Raw genomic sequence first — 19,238 nt, 5'->3', positions numbered from 1 at the left:
GAAGAGGGATAAATGCTTCGGTGCCTTCACCATATTCCTGTTCCTAAGAGGTTTTTCTTTTCGGGGGACCTTGCTTATATTTCACAAGGGGTTACACAGGGTTCTGCCTCGTTAAAAACCTCACACCTCCGACGTCCAGAGTGAACGTGTGAATGCTTCCCCCGTGAGGAAAAGAGTACGGTCCCTTCGATACATTGTGCGAATTTCTCGCAAACAAAAAATAAAATAAAAAATTGTGGAAATAAATACTAAACTGTTGAGCCCCTTCGGTTATTTTTCTCCGCGGGCTCTTACATTGTTCCTACACATAGTACTTTTGCAGCATATCTTTGTCCCATGAGTATGGGTCTTCGACACCTTCAAGTGTGCGAAGTCTGCAGGCTTCTGGTCTCACCATGGAGGCGACAATGAATGGTCCATCCCACTTGCTATGCATCATCCCTTTCTGTTTGGCCTTCGGGATTCTGCGAAGCACAAGATCCCCTTCTTGAATCTCCCTGGGCTTCACCTTCTTGTTCTTCCATCTTCGAGTTTCTTCTTGGTATTTGCCGAGGTTGATTGCTGCTTGCATCTTTGCTGCCTCGATTGTGTCGATTGAAGGCTTTTATGTCTTCCTCTATATTGTCCGTCCCTTTGGACGTCCTCCAAGATTTGAGCTTGATTTCTTCGGGCGTGACAGCTTCTTCGCCGTACAAGAGCTTGAACGGAGTAAACTTCGTTGTCCTTGACTCTATTGTATTGTGTGACCAAATTACCCTTGATAACTCATCTATCCACTTCCCCTTCGGCAACTCGGTGATATTCTTCTTTATGCCTGTGAAGATGATGTCGTTGGCCCTTTCCATCGCGCCGTTCGATTGCGGGTGATAGACCGAAGCGAAACATAGCTTCGTCCCAAGCTGCGTGGTGAAATCTCTGACTGTGGTGCAATCAAATTGCTTGCCGTTGTCTACGGTGACATCTTTTGGTACGCCGAAGCGGCACACAATGTTTTGCTAGAAGAATTTCTGCAAGGCTCCGGCTGTGATATCTCTGAGAGACTTGGCTTCGACCCACTTCGAGAAATATTCTACTGCGACTGCAGCATACTTGTAGTTTCCTGGCGCCATGGGCAAAGGCCCTACAATGTCGAAGCCCCATCGAGCGAGGGGCCACACCGGAGGCAATAACTGCACTTCGTCTGGTGGAAATTTGCTGTATGGTGCATGCCCTTGGCAATTTGAGCATTTTCGGACCACTTCGTGCGCGTCCGCAACCGCCGAAGGCCAATAGAAGCCTTCGCAAAAGGCTTTGCCTACCAATGCCCTTGTTGCAATGTGTGAAGAGCACATGCCTGCGTGAATCTCTTCGAGCAGCTGTCGGCCTTCTTCATAAGAGATGCACTTCAGGAGGGGCGCGCAGACACCCTCTCGATATAGGTTTCCGTTGATGATTTTGTAGTTGTGAGCACGAAGAACCATTCTCTTTTCTTCCTTGTCATCTTCAGGGATGAAATGCCCTCGCAGATAGGCCATTATGGTTGCCCTCCAGTCTTCGCTGGTTATGGCGTTGATGAATTTTACAGGCTCTTCGGCGCAGTTGACAGAGCTCTGCTTCAATGTTTCAAAGAACACATCTGGTGGCAGCGGATCATATTGAGCTGCGGCCTTCGCCAGTATATCGGCTTGCTTGTTTTGCGATCTTGGGAAGCTCCGTATGCTAAATCCGAGGAAAAACCTCTCCATGCTTCGAACAGCTGCCAGATACTTTGACAGCTCCGGCTTCAGTGCTCTATTGGTTTTATTGATGTGTCCGGTGATTAGCTCCGAGTCGGATCTGATGAACAGCCTTCGCGCTCCCAGTGCTCTTGCCTTGCGAAGACCTAGGAGCAGGCCTTCGTATTCTGCAACATTGTTTGTGCACCCTTTGAAGTCTAGCCTCGTTGCATATTTCAATTGTGTGCCCGATGGGGCAGTGAGGATTGCCGAAGCCCCTTGCCCCATCTCTCTGGTATGCCCCATCACATTCAAGCTGCCATATTGATTCTAACTTCGGTGTTTCTTGCGAAGGCACCGCTGGAGTCCAGTCTGCAATGAACTCTGCCAAGACCTGGGACTTGATTGCTGTTCTGGGGATGAAGTCAATTGTATGCTCCACTAGTTTTGTAGCCCATTTGCCTATTCTGCCGGAGGCCTCCTTGTTTTGAAACATATCCCGAAGAGGGAACAAAGTTGGAACTTTTATCTTGTGACTCTGGAAATAGTAGCGAAGCTTGCGCGAAGCCATGACTACTGTGTAAGCCATTTTTTCCATTTCGGAGTATAGTAGTTTCGAGCCACTCAGGGCTTCGGAGACGAAATAGATGGGGACTTGCTTAAGTTCGCCTTCGATTAATCTCTCTTCGACGAGAGCTGCACTAACCGCGGCACCCGAAGTGGCGATGTATAGCAAGAGCTCTGCCTTCTCAGAAGGGCTGGACATGACTGCCAGGTTTTCTATAAATGTTTTCAAGGCTTCAAATGCCTTCGCTTGCTCTTTGCCCCATTGTATGTTGCCAGCTCCTTTCAGTGCTTTGAAGAATGGGAGAGACTTTTCTGCCGACCTGGAGATGATCTGTTCAGCGAAGCCAATCGACCTGTCAATTTTTGAACTCCTTTCTTTGTGGTTGGCGGCTTCATCCGCCTGATTGCCTCGATCTTCTCAGGGTTCGCCTCTATACCCCTTTCTGTGATCATACAACCCAACAGCTTGCCTCTTCGAACACCGAAGACACATTTTTCAGGGTTTAGCTTTAGCCTGTGCTGGCGAAGGTTTGCAAATATTTCACGAAGATCTTGTTTGTGATCTTCTTTTTTTTTGCTTCGAACGACCACGTCATCCACATATGCAGAGATGTTTCTGTCTAGCTGATCCCCGAGCGCCTTCTTGATCATTCTGTTAAATGTACAGCCTGCGTTGCGGAGGCCTTCTCGCATCCTGATGTAACAGTATGTCCCGAAGGGAGTGGTGAAACTAGTTTTCTCTTTGTCCCCCTTATTCATGAAAATCTGGTGATAGCCGGAGAAACAATCCAGCATGCTCAGCATTTCTGAGTCGGCCGCCGCATCGACCAATGTGTCGATGCGAGGCAAAGGGTATTCATCCTTCGGACAGGCCTTATTGAGGTTTGTGAAGTTGATGCACATTCTCCATTTCCCATTCTTCTTCGGTACCATGACCACATTTGCCAACCACTCTGGATATTGCACCTAGCGAATGACACCTGCGTCTAGCAATTTCTGCACCTCACCCTGTGCTGCTTTCTTCCTCTCTTCGGACATTGACCTGCCCTTGCTTTATCAGTTTTGCCTTCGGGTTGACTGTAAGCGTATGCTCAATGACTTCTCGACTGACTCCTCGCAGGTCGGACGAAGACCATGCGAAGACGTCTTGATTGTTCCTCAGAAACTGTATGAGTCTTACCTCTTCGTGCTCCTCGAGCTCCTTACCGATGATCACCAGATGATCAGGCACATCTTCGCATAATGGTACCTTCTTTGTATGTTCTGCTAGTGAGACCCCTTCGTTTTTATGGTCTCTTCGCATGTCTTCGGCAACAAATGTTCTTGTGTCCTCTTCGGTAGCCTCAATGGTATGCACAGTTTTGTTGGTGCTATACGCGTTATCTTCGCACCTGCGTGCTTCTTCTTGATTGCCGTAGACGGTCACGACTCCCCCTGCCAAAGGTATCTTCATGCATAGATACTGCTGATGGATTACAGCTGCAAACTTCACCAGGGTGTTGCGGCCGAAGATGGCATTGTATGGATAGTTGATGTCCACTACATCAAAGGTTATTGCTTCGGTTCTTTGTGTGACCCCTTCGCCGAATGTGACGTTGAGCTCTATCTTGCCGAGGGCCTCCATTCTCTTGCCTCCGAAGCCAATGAGAGGGTATTGCGATTTTTTCAGAGCTTGCTCTGTGAACCCCATCTTGACGAAGCACTGCCATACCAGAATGTCTGCGGAGCTGCCATTGTCGACCAATATCCTTATGACGTCATTCCAAGCGAAGTGTACTAAATTATTGCCAATGTTGGCTCTGATGACAAGGGGATCATTGTGAGGGTAGTGTTGTAGCCGAAGATCCGCCTGTGTGAAGGTTATTGAGACATGCGACCACGGAGTTCGGAAACATTTGCCTTCGCTCACATGAGAGACAGTTCTAAAGTATTCTTTGCGTTGCCTCTTCGTCTCATGAACCGGTTCATTGGATCCTCCGGAGATGGCGTTGATGATGTTAACCATGCTGCCGGAGGGTTCGTCGCCTGCTCTTTCCAGTATCTGTCCTGGCTCGAGCTTCGGTGGTAAAGGCGTGGAGCTCCTTGACCATGTGTTGGCGTACTGCAGAGCGGGTAGCATCAGCATCGACTGGTGCGAAGGTGGTGCCATGGATTGTTGCAAAGGCAATGACATTAGAGGTGTGTATGATGGGTTGTAGTTGTAAACTGGGTATGATACTGGCCAATTTGGTGTTGGGGTCCAGGTGGTTTGTGGAAGAGGAACTGGATGCGGTGGTTGCGAAGTGTAGTTTACTGGTTTTGCTGATTATGCATTTTTGTGTTCGAGCTCTGCCTTCGTTTCAATTGTGATTGGGCATTCATTGGTCCAATGACCTTGGTCCGTCCCATGGAAATAGCAAAATGGTGTTTTTTCCCTTCGGCACCCCTTTTCTCTTCGGCTTTTTTGGTAGCGGTCTTCGCAATTGTATCTGTCTTCGCGGTTGGACCTGTCATCATGGCTGGGCCTGTCTTCGCGGCTAGATCTGTCTTCGCGGCTAGATCTGTCTTCGCGGTGGTCTCTGCCGCCCTTGTTCTTGTGGTGCCTGGTTTCACGTGACTCCTCCTCGGAGACGCTATTGACAGTTTTTTGCTTCGACTGGTCGGAATGCCATGGCTTCTGGTGCGACCTCTCGCTATTCCTTGACTTCCTCTTCTCATTCAATTCTTCGAGCTTCTGCCTCTTCGCACGGTCTGATATGCAATATTCTTGCATTATCTCGAACAATTTGGTAACTATCTTCGGCCTTCGTCGGGTTAAGTACTCCCCGCATGGGCCGAGGCTGATCCCATTGACTACTGAGTCGATAATGCTCTGATCAGTGACGTCTGGCCCTCTTGCGCGAAGCTTTATCAAGCTCTGAAGGTACTCCTATAAAGTCATGCTTCCTTGCTTCAAGTTATGGAAGTCACAGGATGTGACTTCGTCGGGCCTGACGGCTCGAAAACTTGAGCGCAACTGGGAACGAAGCTGGTTCCATGATAAAATACTTCCTGGGGGTATGTTTGCATACCATCGCTGAGCCAGTCCTCGCAGCGCGAGGACAAGTGCCTTCGCCATGCACGCTGTGCCTCCTCCGGTTGCCTCTATGGTAGCTTCATATTTCAGGAGAAACTCTTTGGTGTCGGACTCACCATCAAACTGAGGCAGTACTACTGGGTTGAGGCGATGAGGCCATTGTATCTCTTCCAACTCTTCGGACAATGGCGTTCTTCGCGGGTGGCCCCTTCGATAATACGCTTCATCCTCTGGCTCAGACTGGTCAGAGATCTCTTCGACTGGTATAGTCCTTGTTCGGACCCTTGCGTTTCTTGGTGTGTTTGTTGCGACCGTGCCCTTCGGCAGTGGCTACGGCGGCTGCGGTGCCTGCATTTTTTCGAGCATCAGTCGTTGTGCTCTGATCTTCTCTTGTAACGCCTTGCAACGAAGATCTTCTTCTTGCAGCTTGTTGTATTGCTCTTGCCTTTCTGCTTCAGTCAACATTATTTCCTTCCCCTTCGCTCTCGTGATGATTTGAGGCTCCGTAGATTCTTCCTGAAGAGCTTGTATCTTGGCTCTTCGCGCCTCTTCGAGGCGAGCATCAACCCTTCGCATTGCAGCGATGTCTTCGGCAGAGATGCCAAGGTCCAGCAGATCGACTTCGTGTTGACCTTCTGCGATGTCTTCGATGGTGATGTCTTCGTTGCCGGTTGCGGGCTCTTGTCCGGGGGCGGCTTCATCTTGCGGAGTTGTCGTCGTTGTTGTCGTGTCTATCGAAGTGGTAGTAGCGTCTCCCTTCTTCTTCGCCGCCTTGTGGTGTGGCGTGGTGTGTCGAACCGACGGGTGGGCGCTAAACTGTTGGTGGAGAGTGCTTCCGGAACGGACGAAGACTACAACAGTGAAGAAAGAACGCACCAGTCGAAGTGAGCAACTCCAAGCCAGAAATGAGACTTCGCACAGTAAACTGGATTCTCTCTCTGAATTCAAATGTGTCCCATCAATGCACAGGGGTCGGGTATTTATAGGTGACGGTTCACCTACCACCCTCCGTTATTACACCGTAATGCCCCCTAATAACTATATTCCCGGGGTACAACCGTATTTTTACATCATTTGGTAAATTACATCCGAGCCTCTTCTGCCCATTGGGCCCATTACAGCCCATTGGGCCCATTACAAAATTCCCTTCGCAGCTTTCGAAGCGCTTACTCTCCGACACCTTCCCTTCTGGTCTTCGCTCTAGGCGCCATGGTCTTCGCCTCTCTTCGCTTCTCTTCGTCTTCGCCTTTGGTGAACCGGTCTTCGCCGTAGGCGCCTCGGTCTTCGTCACTCTTCGCTTCTCTTCGTCTACGCCTGTGGCGAACCGGTCTTCGCCGTAGGCGCCTCGGTCTTCGTCACTCTTCGCTTCTCTTCGTCTTCGCCTGTGGCGAATCGGTTTTCGCCGTAGGCGCCTTGGTCTTCGCCCAAAGCTTGAAGCCCTTTGACTGCTCGGCAAGCCGAGCCGGGAGGAGATCTTATCGTTGCATTCAAATTGCGCGCGGGCCTTCGGTCAATGGCCGAAGGTGGCGCCCCCAACAATCATAAAGTTCCAAACTTTTAAAATTCAAATTTATTCATAAACTGTAATGGATCAATAGTTTACCGATTACATTAGCTGGGCCATAGCCCATAAGTACCGTAAAAAGAATAAAGATGCATTCTTGTCCATCTGAGCAACTCGCAAGGAATTGAACAGGATTATGAATTGAAAAGAGTTGAGAAAATGAACAGACATTAATTATAGAAAGCTAAGGGGACGAAGCTGACCGTACGGTAGTTTGTGCTTGGAGGCTGAGCAGACCAGACACTCTCGGATGACAATCTCGGCTCCCTTAAGTCTTAATACTCGGTTAGCTATGAGCAGGTCGCGAGTTGGCTCGAGCCAGCTCGTTAACAAAACGAGCAAAAATAGCTGCTCAGCTCGTTAAAAATGCATCGAGCCGAGCCGTGCAACAATCAAGTCAAGCCGGTTCGCGAGTTTCCAGCTCAGCCTCCAGCCCTACCCGCGAAGTCTAGCAGGTAGAATTTTATACCCGTATCCTTACTACTGGATACGGGTCGGATTTCGGGTTTCCATTGAGTATATTAACAATAGCATAAATAACATATCATTTGATCATATAGGCTAGCTCATTTTGAATTTATCACCCACAGTGGCGGATCTAGGGGTCACACTTAAAATACTGTAGCAAAAGCCTTAAATCTATATCTATCTATCTATTTATATTATAAGGATCCATCGAATTTGATACACTTTTCACCAAAATTAGCTCCTATACCCACCTCGCATACCCCACTTTAAAGTCGACATATAAGCTGAGAAAGTCTTGACAGGAATCCGGCAGACTGAAAACGGTGCCTTCGCCAGTGCAATCGCGAGGGACGCTACTTTTTTCACCGGAATTTTTCCTACCCGCACGTGTACCCACCTCCAGTCCCGCTTGTCAATCACGCCGCCTGCCGCATCTTATCGCCCCCCCCCCCCCGCCGCCCCACGCCATCGCGCATCCCCCAGACGCCGCCTCCCTCCTCGCGGCCCGCCCCCACCTTGCGACACCGCCTCCCCGCGAGTCCGTGACCCCGCCGTGACCCCAGCCTCGATGGCGTGCTGCCGGTTCTCACGCGCCCCACTGTAGAGCGCGGTGGCGGCGCCCTTCTTCCTGCGCACGCCACCGGCCTCGAGGAGGGAGACCAGCAGCAGGACGGCTCCCGGGCAGCCGATGGTAGCCGTGGTGGCGCCGTCGAGCTGGGCCACCACCCTCGCTTTTCATCCCTCTGCCCGGCGGATCGGCCACCGAGCCTTCTCTCCGCGCCGACGCCGAGCGCCCGGCCGCCAAACCAGCACCCTCGTCGTCCCTCTGCGCACGGCCGCCGAGCCTGCTCTCCGCGCCCGGCCGCCGAACCACCACCCTCGTCGTCCCTCTGCGCCATGGATCGCCGCCCAGCCCGTCCTCTGCTTCCGCCTTGGATCCCTCGCGGCGTGACACCGAGCGTCGCCGCGTCCGGGCGCCGAGCCAGTGTCAGCGCCGACGCCGAGCGTCTTCCCTTGCATTATTGCAGCCGGCGGCCACGAGGAAGAGGTTGGCCTTCCGTGGCTGTAGTCGGCGGCCTTTTGATTTCCTTCTATAGATCATCGTGATTTCCTTGGTTTCCTTGATCCAGCCCGCCGATGGCCGCCCCATCCGCCTGCTCCCCTCGAGCTGAAGCAATTATATACGGCGGGCGGGCGTACCGGCCGGCACAGCTGTGGCTCCTCTACCAAATCCGCGCGCGGGGAGGCTGTGGCCGGCATGGGAGCTCCCCGCGTCCCCCCGCCTCCGCGGAGGCCGAACCGCAGCAGGCTAGTTGTTTCCCTCCGTGCTTGCCCATTTATGCTTTTCTGTTTGGCTAGATCCGGAAGTGAGTTGTTAACTCGTAAGCTTTTCGAGTGAATGCGCAGGAGAAGGTTGCCAAGGCGGGACCAGTGACAAGGAGGAGGTCGGGCGGTCCACGTGGATGCTGCTACGCACCATTGCAACGCCGGTGCTTGATCTTTTGCCTCTGTGAGTAGCATAACGAAGCAAAATCAGTTTGCCATTTGCTTTTGAAGATGTTTTCTGGTTCACATTATGGATTATGGACAAACTGTAAATGGAGGGCCCGGTACTGCTAATCCACGGACGACAGGGATCTTGGTTTGTCCGCAAGACCGCTCTAGACGCCGTCACTGTCGGCGATCGGTGATTCACGGTTGATAGCATCCTCGAAGATAGGGCCTGGGAGGTATATGAGGAACCTGACCCCATTACACTGTGGAGCTTGGCCCAATTGTGCGCGATCCTGAACGGACTTTGTGAATTGGTGGTTGTTTGCAGGCCGATTTGTTCGATCTGGTTGTGTTGCACATGATCGAGAATGCCCTGGCCGGATTCAACACGTCCCTCATCTGCTACAGCTAGGTACTGCTAATCCACGGAGTCGGTTTCCTATTTCTCTTTTCTTCAGTAGGCAATGCCGCAATGCTAGAGGGAAACATTCGGTGGTAGATACACTAATTTCTACTCATACCATATGAAGCTCTCACTGCTCACATGTAAGTTTTTTATGTCTTGTAGGTTTCTTTGGACTTTGTTAAAAGTCTGTATGCAAAGTTCATATATTGGGATGAAGATATGTATGACCTGGAAAATGACACACCTGCCCATGCATCAAATTAAGTAACCATGCATATTTCTATTGCTAAGCAGATGGATAATTGCCCTTTTTCCTTCGCTAAATCTACCTTCTCACAATAAGTTTTAGCGCAGCAATTAGTGAAGACTTGGGGCAGGTTGAATATATTTTGACAAATAATGGGAACATTGACTGATAATAAGATGATCTTCAGAAGGTGTTGTGTGAACCAGCCCACTCACTCTTCAGGTAATTCAGTCTTACTCCTTCCTGCATTGTTCTGCAGATTACTACTACCCTTCTTGTTTGTGAGTAAATTTAATCACTATTTTCCTGTTGTGTGCGTATCAGAGACCTTTGGAGAGGATTAATTTCAGGGGATGATGCAAACCATTGATCTAGGAGCATCATACTGTAATTTGGATGCCGCGGGATAATAAGGTGTAGTGGAGTACATGAATGTGAATTAACTACTTCAGACAACACCTTGGCAAGTCACCTTCTATGGTTGCAGGTTCTGATAGTTCAGTTTATCTACCTTGTGCCGATTGATTGGATATGTTGGATGTAATACATGCTCACATCTCACGTCATCTAATTGTCCCATGAAATTTTGATGAATTTCGTAATTGCTGTTATGTGCTTGTAATCATTTCATTTTGGCATGAGTACAAATGGATGCGTTGTCCCTTTTGCAATTATGCCATGGCCACTGGTGAAGCAGGTATGCACTCTACAAATGATTATGCGCTGATGGAAACTGAATCTGTTGTATAAGAGGCATGCACTCTCCTAAACTTTGTAAATGCATTTTTGTTACCGTTAAATAATATGGAATTGTTGGTCCTGCATATGACATCAATTTACCACATAATTTTTGTGTTCTTCATTACTACAATACTTTACCTCCATATAATTTGTAAAAATTTGGAGACATCCAGATATCTCTTAAGTCAAAAAATTTACTTCAGTATCTATATATGATACCTCTTCATGGGAAAAATTACTTTACTATTTATGTGCTTGTTTACTAACAGGCATTGGTGAGTTTCTATTTGATACCTCTTCAGTATCTCAATATTTCAAGTAATATTGAGAGCTGCTCATCACATCGTAATTTCGAATCATTTCTTTTGGGCTTCCTGTTTCTTTTCTTTCTGGGAACAGTTTTGGACCGTATTTTGCACCCATAAATCCCACCTCCGATTCACTTACATCCTTTCTTGTTCAATAATTTGAAACAACAATTTGGTATTTTTCCTTCAGAAACTGAATTTCAAAATATTTTGTTTCCCATTTTGCCTTCTCAAATTGCTCCCCTATGATTGGTTGCGGCCAAAGCTAGTGGGTATCTTTAACAACTCTGTTTTCTCCAACCTCATATGCATTCTGCAGCTTTGACATTACGGTGTAGAATAGGACAAAGGACAAGTGTGATTCTATCCTCAGCCATGGTGCCAAGTATGTATTTGACATAGTTTCATCTGATTTTTCCTTACTGCATACTACTAGGTTAAATGGGAAGGCCTCCATATTTTATCCAAATTGTTTCTTCCCCTTTCACATACAGGGCAGCAAGGACATTGTGCGCCCTCCAGTTTGGTCAAATTAGCATTTTGTCTTATGGAATTCTCAATGATTTCGATGCAGTGCAGTTCTTTCTTTCTGATTGTTCAATCTTGCTGTTCAAAACTAATGTACCGTTATAGTAAGATGACAAAGAACCTTAATGATATTCCTAAGTTTTATGTCCCCATGGTGATTGCATTGATTAAATGAAAGTAAGGTTGATTGTATGAGAATAAAATTCATAGTGTCCTTCTATTCCATTCTAAATACAAGCCCAATCTCAGCTCTCTATCACCTCGGTGTTATGATCTTGGGCTTAGCGTTCTTCAAAGATTTTGTTCCTCAGAGGTATGATTGATCAGTGATTTGATTTTTCTTTTGTCCATATGGATGAGTGGACATAGATTTATATTAGTTTGCAATTGGGTAACAGGCCACAAGTGGAGAGGGGAAGAAACTTCCAGTTGACTGAGGAAGATTTGTTTCGTGCTTCCCGAGCTGTGCTTCATGCGACACGCACGTGTATAAAAAATATTTATAATATAAAAATTATAATCGGTTTTGATAAGACCCATGTTGTATTGCGTGCTACAACTCTTGACAAAGCAACATACAGTTGTCTAGGTGTGTTATTGACAGTCATTGCAAAAATTAATCTAATTGGAAATTGTTTCCTCAAAAATCTTAATGAAAGTATAATATCCTCTGACATTTCCTCGTCTGGTGTGATTATGGGATGATAAAAGCCCAGAACAGGCGACCACTTCTGAGCAAGTAAGTTTTCTGCTGCATGCTATTTTCAATGGGTTGGTGTTTTATTATAATGTTACATACTGACTGTCCAAATTTTGGAGGTTGCTGACATGTACCGTGCTAATCAACCATGGTTATAACCAGGAGGATGAGGACCTATGCCGGTTCACTGGATTGCCTTGCCGTCTGCAATGATAATTTGGTGTGGAACTGTGGATTGGAATACTTAAATTTCAACAATATTCCCCTTTACAGCATTATAATACAATCAGAGTATTTTGCTTTTGGAGGGTTCCACATATGTTGGTCATTCAAATCTTGGTGCAAAGAACCTTTGTTATTTATTAATGAGATTTTTTTATAGTAGTTCTATGCATTCAAATAATTTTTAAACAATCTAACTTTAAACACGTGCCTGCGCCTGCGCCTATGCCTGCGGTGCTGAATGCTTCTGCTATCAGGTAAACAATTTTTGAATGAAGTCAGAACAGGACTAGAGGATACAATCATTCTTAGAGTAGTCCATCTGCATGGGTCAGAAAAGGATGAAGAAGAGGATTTCTTCAAAGAACTAAATGACTAGGGAATGAAATGCAATAATGGGAAGTTTTGCCATCAGAACATTTTGTTTTGCTAAATGAAAAAGTCATGTCTACTGCATAGGCATGACATCATCGGGTATTAAGTTTGTACGCACTGGCAGATTTGCAGAAAAAATGACGATGATCTTGTTTGGTCGTTTGCATATAAACATGCACATGGGCATGGTTTGATTACTCTTGCATCATTGCACATGATGGCCTGGTGCCGGTGGCTTATGAACATTGACAACGGCAATTGAGCAGCATGCATTGATGGTTACAGGGCGGCGCGTATTTGAGTAGCGGTGTGGACGAGGGAGGCATGGCCAGCGAGTGGTGGGAAAGCATGCGGCAAGTCAGACATCGTCTGTCGAGGCCTTAGGGAAGAACCCAACTTCGCCTCCTACTCTGCAAGAGCTATTTGTAGCGTTATTCAGTTTGTTTGTAGCGAATAGAAGTCCAAAACAGCAAGTTCATAGCGGTATCATATTTCGAACATATTATACACTATCATATACTCATACATACTATTGGACACTATTTTATAGGATAAAGTCTATTTTTGGCCATCTAACTTGCCTGAGTTTGATTTTGGCCACGCAACTCCAAAACCGGGTGTCCTTGACCATCGAACTATCAAAACTGTTCCCATTTGACCATCTGGCTATTTTGAAGGGTGGTTTTGCTTTTTTGAAAAGTGATTTTGCTGACGTGATTAACACATGTCAGCCTTCCTCTCCCTTTCCCCTCACCTTGTGCTGCCCGCCGCCCTCCCTCCGCATCTCTCCAGCTCGCCCGGCCGACCGCGTTGGCTCGGCAGCGCGGGCCTGCGGCGGAGCTCGAGCTCACCCGACCGGCTGCGCAGATCCTCGGCGGACCTACAGCATGCCCGGCCGCCGGCACTGGCCCGCAGCGGAGCAATAGCTCACTTGCGGAGACCACAACGGCAGCTTGCGTGCGGCGACGGCTGCGGCGGTCTAGGCGTGGTGACCTGCCCTGCATGCGGCGCGGCAGAGAGAGAAATAGGAGAGTTAGGGGAAGAAAGAGACAAATAGGAGAGAGATAAAAAAATAAGTCAAGCATATATATATGCTAAACAGGAAGGTGGAAGTGAAGAATGGCCTGTCAACTTTATTCTATCCCTGGATAAAAGTCAAACCCCTCTGCATTCTTTTCCCTGTCCTGTATGACCTTTGCTTAGACAAATTTGTGTCTGTCCATCAGTTTCTCTCACGGCGTGCTCAGCTACAATTTTCCATATGGCTACCTCCCTTCTTATTTGACTCCTGGATTAGATTATTAAATGAGATTTATGCCTTCCCTTCTGATAATACTAATGATGTGGTTTCCTGGAAAAGGAATACAAAGGGCATTTTCTCTACCAGGTCAGCTTATGACTTCCTTACTTCCAATGATTCTGGCTTGTCCTTCTCACATATTTGGAAAGCTAAGATTCCTCATAGAATTAAAATCTTCATGTGGCTCTTGGAAAATAATGCTGTCATCACCAAAGACAACTTGATTAAGAGAAACTGGTCGGAATCTCCCACCTGCTACTTCTGCCCCTCCCCTGAAAATATAGATCATCTCTTCTTCCAATGCCCCGCGGCGAAAGTCCTTTGGGGGCTGATAGGCCTTTGTCTGGGAGCTACCAATATCCCGGAAAACCTCACACAATATAAACTCTGGATTCAGCACTAGTTGCCAATATAAATGAAGCATGTGGTGCCAGGAGGATTGCCAGGAGGGCGTGTGGTGCACACGTTTTGCATCGCTGCGATTTGTTAGGCTATCTGGAAAAAAAGAAATGAAGCATGTTTTGAAAATGAGCTGCTGAGAAACCCAACTGATATTTTGATTTATGCCGGTGCTCTCATGTCTTATTGGGCAGGTCTCTATGGCTCGGATATGCAGAACAAGATCATGGATGGCGTGAAGCTCCTTCTCTCTTGTGCCAACAGAGTGCTGGTTCAACAACAACATCCGCCGCTGCTGATTGGGCCGCCGCGTTCTCACTTGGAGGATGATGACACCTCTACTGATGAAGCGTGAAATCGCTGCGAACACTCACTCCTCTTTTTTCTTTTATCTAGCACTCCCATGTTAAACTGGTCTGTTAAAAACTCTACTTGAGGGCATTTCCTAGGAAGCCTAGGACCCGGGCGATCGGTAGTTTGGTGATATGAAACTTGAAAGTCAAGCCGTATCCACCCTGCTTTGAACTTGTACCGATACCCTCTCTCTCCCCCCCCCTCCATCTCTGTTGTATGAACTGCTGGTATTTCCGCTCTTCATAATGAAAATGGGGATGTCCTCGCTTCAAAAAAAATGTGGGGCACACCGCCATGTGCCAAAATAGACTTTATCCTATCTTATACATACCATTTATCTATTTTTTATAATTCTATATTTTTTCATGTTTCGAATATTTTATCTATTTTTACCACAATTGAGATCTCGTTGTTTGTTTTCACCATATATAGTTTCTCAAAAATAATTGTTACAACTAAAATTTAATATGGTTATTTTTTCACAACATTGTTCTTGAGACACGTGCGATGTCGCACGTGCACCCTACCCCTACTAGTCACCATTAAATCTTCATGCAAAATAACAACTCCATTAATTCAGCCCCCCGGTCCCCCATCCTGCCTCCGCCACTGATCACCCATACATAAGAATGCAAAGTATTAGTAAAATCTTCAGCATTATTTTGTAGTTGTAAGTAAGTAAATGCATTCAATTCTAGCTATGTATTTCATCAAAAAATACAACAATGATGCATACACTTCACTACAAATAATAAACAAAATGTCGATATCATTTTCACATCTATAGCTTGCACAATCTCATTATCAGTCTATATAGTTCATACAATCACAATAAAATGAGACATAATATTTGAGAATGATATAAGTTCCCTGGATTATTTATTGTATATTTCGGGTAAGAATTGTTATTCGGGCTCTACTCAGGGTAAAATTTTGTACGCATACTAGTATCCAAGGGTAAAATTTTATACCCATACCCTCACCAGTCGGGTCAGATAGTACCCACGGGTAAAATAGCCATCCCTATCTGGAAGACTCGAGAAGGCTGTCAATGAGCCGAGCTCAAGCAAGCCTGACACCTCAAGCTGGTGTTGGAGCCCTGAAAAAAAAAACAGAGTTCGATAGCATCCAAAGACCAGAGCCGAGGTTGATCCGACCTTGAGAGATCCGGTGGAGCCTACAGTAAGATGAAAGCGGTCAGAACAGTTGGGAAAGCTCTCTAATCAGGTTACTGTATTTTTTCATATGAATGAGAATGGGAATGAAGAAGACATTCGGGAAAGCAAAATTGGAATTACAGGATGCCGGAAACATACAATCCTAGCGGAAACATATCGATAATGGTCGGAAATCGATAATTCTATTCAGGAATTCAAACGCTCAGTTCCAATCATTCAATTCAGCATGAGAATTATAACCATACATGGTATATAGACAATAAGACAAATGGTACCATGAATGAGTATATAACATCACGAATAAGTAAACCTCAGCTAACCTAGTAGGAATAAGTTGAAGGAAAAAGCAGATGCCTATATGTGATAAAATCCATCGATTCCTGGAGTATATATGGCTTAATATATAATATAGGCATACCAAAAGGAGAAAAGGAAGAAATTTACTCAAAAGAAAAACTGCATACAGCTATCATGTATGGCCGTTCCCGTGGGGGCCTCCTATCTAGCTACTGGAAGCACCTAACTTTAAAGCCCATTAAAGTCCAATTAGCTGAACAGAAGAGATAGATATGTTCAATGTTTGATGTTCAAAATGTTGAAATTATAAAGACAAAATGTTGAAATTGAAAACACTAAATGTTGAAATTGAAAACACTAAATGTTGAAATGCTGATCAGTGAACTGGGCAGCTTCTTCTCCGACGAGCTTGGCCGCGGCGCGGGTGGCGGCATGGGAGGGCGTGGGGCGGCGCGTGGCCCAATGGCGCTGATTGCATTTATTTAAAATTAAAATACGGAAGTCATACGACAAAATTTCTTTTTAACCCTGGGAACCTAAATCCGGTTGGATAATTATCATATTCCTTTTAACAGTGGGAACCGTGAAGGGCCTGCTAATCCCGGCGCGCGCCAAGAGCGCTCGCCCTCCCACAGGTAGCTTTCTTTCCTTTTGTGGAAAGTTTTTTGTCCCGCAATTTTCTACTTTTGGAAATTTATAGTTTGTAAATAGTATAACTTTTAGTAAAACTTTTTTGCGCACCTTCATTCGAGAATAAATTATCATCATAACTTTTTATGATATACATAATTTTTATGTATAACTTTTTACTAATAATTTGAGGAATAATTTCTTAGTACAACTTTCACGATACATACAAATTTAATGTACAATTTTTGAAATAACTTATAGAGGATAAAATTATAGCATAAATTGTGTGAAGTTGTTATCAGCAAGATTTCTCATACAAACCTTTTATGCACAAATTCATAAATTCATGATACAACTTCTAAGTACAAATCCTCAGTATAACCATTTTAGTATAATTTCTATATAAAAGTTATCAGGAAAGCTTCAAATGTATTGGAAGGTAAAAGGAAAAACCTGGAAAAGAAAATAAATGCTAATACTTGCTATTATGGAATATAAAAGAGAAAAACAGAAAATAAAAGGAGAAACATAAATTAATACATGGCTGTCAGGTGGGTGGCGCAGATAGCTCCATCACTCATCACTGCTTTGGAATCGCGCACCAGGAAGCGTGGCAACATGCAACGGCGGAATTGCGAATTTCTTATTTGGCGCTCGTTCGCCGGCACCCATCGCAGCGAACGCCCCATATCAGTCCACGCCCTCTACTCCACTTTCCTTTTTCGGTATCCGTGTCGCGTTGCTGTCCGTTCCCACTTCTATTTTTTGAATTCCGTGACGTTTTTACTCCCCCTGCCTGCCGCCCGTTACCAATTCCGATTCCAATCCCCCCATCCCCCCGCTGCCCCTTCAGTGTCCCGATATTTTTCATCGCCCCCCAAAATCAGACGCGCCGCGCTCAATCTCGCTGCCGCGTCGAGGTTCTCGCCGGCCGGCGATTTCCTTCCTCGCCGTGCGGGATCAGAGCCGCGCCGAGAGAGGAGGGGACCCTCGCGCGTTCGTCCTGGGAGAGCGGCTCGCCGCGTTCGCCCTCGTCAAGCGCCAACTGCCGACTTCAATCTCAGCGCATGCAGCATCATCCTCATCGGCCGCCGATTCGTCCTCGTCGGCCGCCGACTCGTCCTCATCGAGCGGAAGTCACGACGATAGCGAGGTCGCGCCGGCGATTCGTTATTGCCGAGAGGGAGGCGCGCGGGAGTGAGGGGGGCTCGTCGTTCTCTTCGCCGGCGATTTGTGGTCGTTCTCACCGAAGGGGGAGACACACCGGGAGTGAGGGTGGGTTCACGCGTCGATCTCGTCGCCCGGCGATTCATCCTCACCAAGGGGAGGCACGCCGGGAGCGAGGGTGGCGCACTCCCGTGCGTGATTTTCTCCGGCGGCCTGGGGGTGATTCATCTTTCGTCGAGGGATCACGCTGCGAAGGGAGGGACGACTCCGTGCGCAGGGACCTGCACTCCATTCGCAGGTTTGTCCCCCCTTCCTCGCGGGGTTCTTACTTTTTTGATTGGAATTCATGTCAGGTAGTTTCGTAGGATTTTAGGTGTGAAATTTTTCATGCTACACGCAGAGCTTGCCATTCGAGGTTTGGTCAGTTTTTGTACATCTACTTTATTTTGATTCGACTACATGGTTGAGAGAGGAAAAAATACAGAGAAGACTTATAGTCTGCACATGTGACATGTGCAAGGAATGAGCAGTAGGGGAAGCAGAACATTTCGAAATTTCATGTTAGCAGAAATAGTTTTAATGGGGACCGCCTATTTCTCCTGACTCTTTTTGAATAGCAATACAAACTAGTAATATGACTTGCTATCTGTGTCCAGATAAATGTACTAAAAACAGAAAATAAAATAGAGGAGGGTGTTTGTGTGGTTCAGTTGCCCCGCACCTACATAACACCATCGCTCAACTTAAACTGAACAAGAATGTTAAGGAGTCAAGGACCCTGAGCCCACTATTTTTTTTAATCTACGAGCCCTTTTTTTGCATCTGCCTAAGATTTTGCCTAAACTCACTAACTGGGATGAGCTTGATTAAATTATGGTATTATCAGGTTTTGTGAGCGGTTCTCATAAGTTGAGCTATTAAATGTATTGCTAATCTTTCAATCAGATAGTGCTTTCTCCAGGGAAGATTTTATTTTCTTGGTAGGTTTGATGTTCTTATTTACTTAAAAGTAACTGCCTATAAAGTTTTGGACCTACGGAGGATAAAGCGTTCAAATGTTCTAGTTAAATATGTTAGAAAGTTCATAGTCTTATATCTAAAAAGGTTTTTGGAACTAAAAGTTTGCTGATGTGGTAGTACAGAGTTTATAGTGCTAGGTTTGAAAGTTTTTGGAACTACAAAGTTTTATTAATCAGATACCGAGTCTTGGGCCGAGACAATGAGAAAAGATTGAGACAAGGCTGAGCATCATTTTCTACATTTGAGATTTCTGCGTTTTCTACAATGGATATGCTCTTTTTAGGAGGCCCTGGGGATCATTTTTTATTCATATCAAGTTTCTGTACTTCTCTGTGGGGCCCTACTTGCTATTACCTGTGTTCCACGCAATATGGTTACTGCAAAGATTCTGATGCCATATCTATCTTATTCTTGCAGATAGCATTCTTACACTAGTTCAGGTAGTTAAGGAATCAATTCAAATACAAATTGTTTTCCAACTGATGCGCCTAAGCTTAGATTCTGGTGTGATCAGCAGTTAAAAT

General features: G+C 46.2%; 1 protein-coding gene and 2 long non-coding RNA genes across 26 annotated transcripts in view; all 3 read left to right on the top strand.

Moving 5' to 3' along the window:
• Positions 1-9,093: 9,093 nt before the first annotated feature.
• Positions 9,094-9,484, top strand: LOC120651176. Its single transcript, XR_005665976.1, has 2 exons — positions 9,094-9,254; positions 9,411-9,484. It is a non-coding gene; the product is annotated as an uncharacterized LOC120651176 (long non-coding RNA).
• A 112-nt stretch (positions 9,485-9,596) lies between these two features.
• LOC120651175 lies at positions 9,597-11,914 on the top strand. Its single transcript, XR_005665975.1, has 4 exons — positions 9,597-9,717; positions 9,820-10,929; positions 11,039-11,385; positions 11,471-11,914. It is a non-coding gene; the product is annotated as an uncharacterized LOC120651175 (long non-coding RNA).
• Positions 11,915-17,340: 5,426 nt separating this feature from the next.
• Positions 17,341-19,238, top strand: part of LOC120651171 — a 29,268-nt gene continuing 27,370 nt past the window's right edge. For 11 of the 24 annotated variants that reach the window (XM_039928573.1, XM_039928570.1, XM_039928568.1 and 8 more), the window contains exon 1: positions 17,341-17,992. The gene's annotated coding sequence lies outside the window, so the exon portion shown is untranslated. The remainder of the gene's footprint in view (positions 17,993-19,238) is intronic. The other 13 variants (XM_039928577.1, XM_039928576.1, XM_039928578.1 and 10 more) reach the window with 3 other exon arrangements.

The sequence above is a fragment of the Panicum virgatum genome, chromosome 9K, assembly GCF_016808335.1.
Source record: "Panicum virgatum strain AP13 chromosome 9K, P.virgatum_v5, whole genome shotgun sequence".
In the NCBI taxonomy this organism is placed as follows: domain Eukaryota; kingdom Viridiplantae; phylum Streptophyta; class Magnoliopsida; order Poales; family Poaceae; genus Panicum; species Panicum virgatum.
Note: the sequence above shows the minus strand (reverse complement) of the source record. Positions and strands in the feature narration are given on the sequence as shown.